This window comes from Triticum dicoccoides, chromosome 7A, assembly GCF_002162155.2.
Source record: "Triticum dicoccoides isolate Atlit2015 ecotype Zavitan chromosome 7A, WEW_v2.0, whole genome shotgun sequence".
Taxonomy (NCBI): domain Eukaryota; kingdom Viridiplantae; phylum Streptophyta; class Magnoliopsida; order Poales; family Poaceae; genus Triticum; species Triticum dicoccoides.
The window spans coordinates 357,166,532-357,174,650 of record NC_041392.1 but is presented as its reverse complement, the minus strand read 5'-3'; positions in this window follow the sequence as shown (position 1 = coordinate 357,174,650).

Sequence of the window (8,119 nt, the reverse complement as noted above, 5' to 3'; positions counted from 1 at the left end):
AAGAGGTACTTGACGGTAGTGGTACTTGATGCGTCCGAGGGTCGTCGTGTCATGGTACTTGGCAAAATTCTCGGAGAAGATGCTTAATGGTCCGGGTACAGGTCTTGGCGTGTCGTTCTTGCCAAACCAAAACCCAGCGAGACAAAAGGGCCTCAGGCAGGCAGCAGCAAGGAGGCGGTGGTGCGGCGGGAAGCAGCCAATGGTGCACGGGGCAACGGAGAAAATGTGGTGCCCGGACATGGGCGCTGGCGCACATAGTGGACATGGGGGCTGGGCGATGAGGAGGCGCACAACTCGGTGACGAGGAGGACCAGCGGGTCCAGAGGTGGAGGTGACTAGCAGGAGGTGGTGCTGGAGATGTTGGTGGTGGCCAGCGACGATGCTGGGGGGGAGGCCGCTTGCAGCGCAGACGAGGCGAGGAGCTCAGGCGCAGCATCTGGCAGGGACGGAACTAGACGAACCCAGAGCTGATGGGCCCATTCCCGGTGGCGGCGTTGCTTGTCTAGCGCTCGGGAGGACACGAGCAGGGGCGTGCGCGGGGACGGTGGGAGAACGAGAGGGTGAGGATATGGAGCAGAGGAAGTTGGGGAAAGGGAATTGAGCGAAGGCCCCTGGCGGCACGAGAAGGAACGATGGAGAGGAGGGGATTGAGCACACCTGGCGGCTAGGGTTTGCAGCGGGGCTGCGGGAATCCTTGGGCCAGGGAGGCCAGACCATCAGAGAGGGTAACGGCAGAGGCCTGGTCATCCGGTTAAAAGAAAGAAAGAAAAAAAAGGTTTTCCTCTCCCTTACAGAGAAGAAAAGAGAGGCCAAAGGATTTATTTGGGGGGTCTAATAAATTCAAAATAAGCTGAAAGTTGGCAAATGACCTCTTTGATATATAGCAAGGCTCCACAAGAAGGATTGGGGCCAAAAGGAGAATAGAGCAAGGATGTGAGTATACGGAAATGAAGGAAACTATAAAATGCAAGTGGGTTGGTGATTAGTTCCAACTAAATGGAATATTTAATATAGCTCCCTAATATCGGGAGGATATGTTATAAAGAGAAATCACCATGTGAATTCCCTTGGTTTAAATGGACTGAAGATCCATACGGTGTATTTATTTAAGTTGCAAAGATTAATGACATGATGGCATGATGACATGATGCAATGCAAAAAAATGAAAGTGCAAGCACAAGTGAAACATACGGTGTTCACGGAAATATGGAAGTCTTCTGAAGCGTCGGTCTCGGGGTGTCACAGTTTTTTGTGTTTAATTAGTGTTTGTGCCAAGTAGAACCATTGGGAAGAAATGGGGAAAGTCTTGTTAATCTTGCTGTAAAAAACAGAAACTTTAGCGCTCACGAGAACTGCTGCCATTTCTATTTGCGAAGTGATATTTAGTTAATTATTTTTGCAGATGATTAATAGATAAATTCCTCACGTCCAGAAATTTATTTTAGAATTTTTGGGGTTCCAGATCTTGCGGTAGCTACAGATTACTACAGACTGTTCTGTTTTTGACAGATTCTGTTTTTCGTGTGTTGTTTGCTTATTTTGATGAATCTATGGCTAGTAAAATAGTTTATAAACCATAGAGAAGTTGGAATACAGTAGGTTTAACACCAATAAAAATAAAGAATGAGTTCATTACAGTACCTTGAAGTGGTCTTTTGTTTTCTTTCGCTAACGGAGCTCACGAGATTTTCTACTTTAAGTTTTGTGTTGTGAAGTTTTCAAGTTTTGGGTAAAGATTTGATGGATTATGGAACAAGGAGTGGCAAGAGCCTAAGCTTGGGGATGCCCATGGCACCCCCAAGATAATCTAAGGACACCTAAAAGCCAAAGCTTGGGGATTCCCCGGAAGGCATCCCCTCTTTCGTCTACTTCTATCGGTAACTTTACTTGGAGCTATATTTTTATTCACCACATGATATGTGTTTTGCTTGGAGCGTCTTGTATGATTTGAGTCTTTATTTTTTAGTTTACCACAATCATCTTTGCTGTACACACCTTTTGAGAGAGACACACATGATTTGGAAATTATTGGAATACTCTATGTGCTTCACTTATATCTTTTGAGTTATATAGTTTTGCTCTAGTACTTCACTTATATCTTTTAGAGCATGGTGGTGGATTTGTTTTATAGAAACTATTGATCTCTCATGCTTCACCTAGATTATTTTGAGAGTCTTAAATAGCATGGTAATTTGCTTAAATAATCCTAATATGCTAGGTATACAAGATTAATAATAAAATTCTCTTATGAGTGTGTTGAATACTATGAGAAGTTTGATACTTGATAATTGTTTTGAGATATGGATATGGTGATATTAGAGTCATGCTAGTTGAGTAGTTATGAATTTGAGAAATACTTGTGTTAAAGTTTGTGATTCCCGTAGCATGCACGTATGATGAACCGTTATGTGATGCAGTCGGAGCATGATTTATTTATGGATTGTCTTCCTTATGAGTGGCGCTCGGGGACGAGCGATGGTCTTTTCCTACCATCTATCCCCCTAGGAGCATGCGTGTAATACTTTCCTTTGATAACTTGTAGATTTTTGCAATAAGTATATGAGTTCTTTATGACTAATGTTGAGTCCATGGATCATACGCACTCTCACCCTTCCATCATTGCTAGCCTCTCTAATACCGCGCACCTTTCGCTAGTATCATACACCCACGATATACCTTCCTCAAAACAACCACCATACCTACCTGTCATGGCATTTCCATAGCCATTTCGAGATATATTGCCATGCAACTTTCCACCATTCGTTTATTATGACACGCTCCATCATTGTGATATTGCTTTGCATGATCATGCAGTTGACATTGTATTTGTGGCAAAGCCACCGTTCATAATTCTTTCATACATGTCACTCTTGAGTCATTGCATATCCCGGCACACCGCCGGAGGCATTCATATAGAGTCATATCTTGTTCTAAGTATCGAGTTGTAATTCTTGAGTTGTAAGAAAATAAAAGTGTGATGATCATCATTATTAGAGCATTGTCCCAAGTGAGGAAATGATGTTGGAGACTATGATTCCCCCACAAGTCGGGATGAGACTCCGGACGAAAAAAAAGAGGCCATAAAAAAGAGAAAAGGCCCAAATAAAAAAATGAGAGAAAAAGAGAGAAGGGACAATGCTACTATCCTTTTACCACACTTGTGCTTCAAAGTAGCACCATGATCTTCGTAGTAGAGAGTCTCCTTTGTTATCACTTTCATATACTAGTGGGAATTATTCATTATAGAACTTGGCTTGTATATTCCAATGATGGGCTTCCTCAAAATGCCCTAGGTCTTCGTGAGCAAGCAAGTTGGATGCACACCCACTTAGTTTCTTTTTGAGCTTTCATATACTTATAGCTCTAGTGCATCTGTTGCATGGCAATCCCTACTCACTCACATTGATATCTATTGATGGGCATCTCCATAGCTCGTTGATACGCCTAGTTGATGTGAGACTATCTTCTCCCTTTTTGTATTCTCCACAACCACCATTCTATTCCACCTAAAGTGCTATGTCCATGACTCACGCTCATGTATTGCGTGAAGATTGAAAAAGTTTGAGAAGACCAAAGTATGAAACAATTGCTTGGCTTGTCATCGGGGTGGTGCATGATTTAAATACTTTGTGTGGGAAGATAGAGTGTAGCCAGACTATATGATTTTGTAGGGATAACTTTCTTTGGCCATGTTATTTTGAGAAGACATAATTTCTTAGTTAGTATGCTTGAAGTATTATTATTTTTATGTCAATATTGAACTTTTGTCTTGAATCTTTCGGATCTAAATATTCATACCACAATTAAGAAGAATTACATTGAAATTATGCCAAGTAGCATTCCACATCAAAAGTTCTTTTTTTATCATTTACCTACTCGAGGACGAGCAGGAATTAAGCTTGGGGATGCTTGATACGTCTCCAACGTATCTATAATTTTTGATTGCTCCATGCTATATTATCTACTGTTTTGGACATTATTGGGCTTTATTATACACTTATATATTATTTTTGGGACTAACCTACTAACCGGAGGCCCAGCCCAGAATTGCTGTTTTTTTGCCTATTTTAGGGTTTCGAAGAAAAGGAATATCAAACGGATTCCAAACTGAATGAAACCTTTGGGAACGTGATTTTTGGAACGAACAAGATCCAGGAGACTTGGACCCTACGTCAAGCAACCAACAGGGAGGCCATGAGGTAGGGGGGTGCGCCTACCCCCCCCCCCCCAGGCGTGCCCTCCACCCTCGTGGGCCCCCTGTTGCCCCACCGACGTACTTCTTCCTCCTATATATACCTACGTACCCCTAAACGATCAGATACGGAGCCAAAACCCTAATTCCACCACTGTAACTTTCTGTATCCACGAGATCCCATCTTGGGGCCTGTTCCGGAGCTCCGCCGGAGGGGGCATCGATCACGGAGGGCTTCTACATCAACACCACGGCCTTTCCGATGAAGTGTGAGTAGTTTACCTTAGACCTTTGGGTCCATAGTTATTAGCTAGATGGCTTCTTCTCTCTTTTTGGATCTCAATACAAAGTTCTCCCCCTCTCTTGTGGAGATCTATTCGATGTAATCTTCTTTTGCGGTGTGTTTGTTGAGACCGATGAATTGTGGGTTTATGATCAAGTTTATCTATGAACAATATTTGAATCTTCTATGAATTCTTTTATGTATGATTGGTTATCTTTGCAAGTCTCTTCGAATTATCAGTTTGGTTTGGCCTACTAGATTGATCTTTCTTGCAATGGGAGAAGTGCTTAGCTTTGGGTTCAATCTTGTGGTGTCCTTTCCCAGTGATAGTAGGGGCAGCAAGGCACGTATTGTATTGTTGCCATCGAGGATAACAAGATGGGGTTTTTATCATATTGCATGAATTTATCCCTCTACATCATGTCATCTTGCTTAAAGCGTTACTCTGTTCTCTTGAACTTAGTACTCTAGATGCATGCTGGACAGCAGTCGATGTGTGGAGTAATAGTAGTAGATGCAGGCAGGAGTCGGTCTACTTGTCTCGGACGTGATGCCTATATACATGATCATACCTAGATATTCTCATAACTATGCTCAATTCTGTCAATTGGTCAACAGTAATTTGTTCACCCACCGTAAAACACCTATGCTCTTGAGAGAAGCCACTAGTGAAACCTATGGCCCCGGGGTCTATCTTCATCATATTAATCTTCCAATACTTAGTTATTTTCATTGCTTTTATTTTACTTTGCATCTTTATCATAAAAATACCAAAAATATTATCTTATCATATCTATCAGATCTCACTCTCGCAAGTGACCGTGTAGGGATTGAGAACCCCTTATCGCGTTGGTTGCGAGGATTTATTTGTTTTGCGTAGGTGCGAGGGACTGGCGCGTAGCCTCCTACTGCATTGATACCTTGGTTCTCAAAAACTAAGGGAAATACTTGCGCTACTTTGTTGCACCACCCTTTCCTCTTCAAGGGAAAACCAATGCAAGTGCTCAAGAGGTAGCACCCTCTGGCGGAGCGATTCTGCCGGGGGAACTTCCCTCCCAGAGGGGGAAATCATCATCATCATCATCACCAACAACTCTCCCATCTTGGGAAGGGCAATCTCTGTCAACATCTTCAACAACACCATCTCATCTCAAACCCTACTTCATCTCTTGTGTTCAATCTTGTTACCGGAGCTATAGATTGGTGCTTGTGGGTGACTAGTAGTGTTGATTACATCTTGTAGTTGATTACTATATGGTTTATTTGGTGGAAGATTATATGTTCATATCCAATATGCTATTTAATACCCCTATTATCTTGAGCAGGATTATCATTTGTGAGTAGTTACTTTTGTTCTTGAGGTCACGGGAGAAATCATGTTGCAAGTAATCATGTGAACTTGATATGTGTTCGATATTTTGATAATATGTATGTTGTGATTCCCTTAGTGGTGTCATGTGAATGTCGACTACATGACACTTCACCATATTTGGGCCTAAGGGAATGCATTGTGGAGTAGCAATTAGATGATAGGTTGCGAGAGTTACAGAAGCTTAAACCCTAGTTTATATGCTATTCCGTAAGGGACGGATTGGACCCTAAAGTTTAATGCCATGGTTAGAATTTATTCTTAATACTTTTATTGTAGTTGCGGATGCTTGCGGGTGGGTTAATCATAAGTAGGAGGTTTGTTCAAGTAATAACAACACCTAAGCGCCGGTCCACCTACATATCAAATTATCAAAGTACCAAACACAAATCAAACCAACATGGTGAAAGTGACTAGATGAAAATCTCGTGTACCCTCAAGAACACTTTGCTTATCATAAGAAACCGTTTTGGCATGTCCTTTGCCTCAAAAGGATTGGGCTACCTTTCTTCACTTTTGTTACTACTATCGCTACTTGCTCATTACAAATTACTTTGCTATCAAACTACCCTGCTACTTATAATTTCAACACTTGCAAACATTACCTTGCTGAAAACCACTTGTCATTTCCTTATGCTCCTCGTTGGGTTCAACACTTTTACTTATCGAACAGAGCTACAATTGATCCCCTATACTTGTTGGTCATCAAGATGCTGCTTCCCATCTAAACACTTTTGTTGATTTGTGTGATATGCAAAAGAAAATGGATGTGGATAATGAGATTGTTAAATTGAAGCTATTTCCGTTCTCAAGCCGAGATCGTGCTAAAACTTGGTTTTCATCTTTGCCTAAAAATAGTATTGATTCATGGAATAAGTGTAAAGATGCTTTTATTTCCAAGTATTTTCCTCCCGCTAAGATTATCACCCTTAGGAACGATATTATGAATTTTAAGCAACTTGATCATGAAATTGATGATACAAAATTGCCCTACTAATGGTTTGAATTTGTGGATGATTATACAAAATTTTTATGCCGGATTGAATTTTGCTTCTAGAAATCCTTTAGATTTGGCCACGGGAGGTACTTTTATGGAAATTACTTTAGGAGAAGCTAGTAAACTCCTAGATAATATTATGGTTAATTATTCTCAATGGCATACCGAAAGATCTTCCACTAATAAAAGAGTGCATGCGATTGAAGAGGTTAATGTTTTGAGTGGAAAGATGGATGAGCTTATGAAATTATTTTCCAGCAAGAGTGCTTCCATTGATCCTAATGATATGCCTTTGTCTACTTTGATTGAGAATAATAATGAATCTATGGATGTGAATTTTGTTGGTAGGAACAATTTTGGTAATAACGCGTATAGAGGTAATTCTAATCCTAGGCCGTTCCCTAGTAATTCCTCTAATAATTATGGTAATCCCTACAACAATTCTTATGGAAATTATAATAAGGTGCCCTCTGATTTTTAGAATAGTGTTAAAGAATTTATGAGTTCACAAAAGAGTTTCAATGCTTTGATTGAAGAAAAATTGCTTAAGATTGATTATTTGGCTAGGAACGTGGATAAAATTTCTCTTGATGTTGATAGTTTGAAACTTAGATCTATTCCACCCAAGCATGATATGAATTAGTCTCTCAAAGCTTTGAGAATTTCCATTGATGAATGCAAAGAAAGAACAGCTAAGATGCGTGCTAAGCGAGATTGGTTTGTAAAAACGTGTTCTTCTAGTTTCCTTGAAAATAATGATGAAGATCTTAAGGTGATTGATGTGAATCCTATTGAATCTTTGTTTTCCAATATAAATCTTGATAAATATGGGACTGGGGATGAGTCAACTTTAGTTAAAAGGCGTCCCAATGATTCAGAGTTTTTAGATCTTGATGCAAAAATTGATAAAAGTGGGATTGGAGAGGTCAAAAGTATAAGTAGCAATGAACCCACTCTTTTGGATTTGAAGGAATTTAATTATGATAATTGTTCTTTAATAGATTGTATTTCCTTGTTGCAATTCATGTTGAATTCTGCTCATGCTTATAATCAAAACAAAGCTTTTACTAAACATATCGTTGATGCTATGATGCAATCCTTTGAAGAAAAGTTTGAATTGGAAGTCCCTTTCCCTAGCAAACTTTATCATGAGTGGGAACCTGCTATTAAGATTAAGGTTAAAGATGATGAGTGCCATGCTTTGTGTGATTTGGGTGCTAGTGTTTCCATGATTCCAAAAACTTTATGTGATGTGCTAGGTTTTCGTGAATTTGCAGA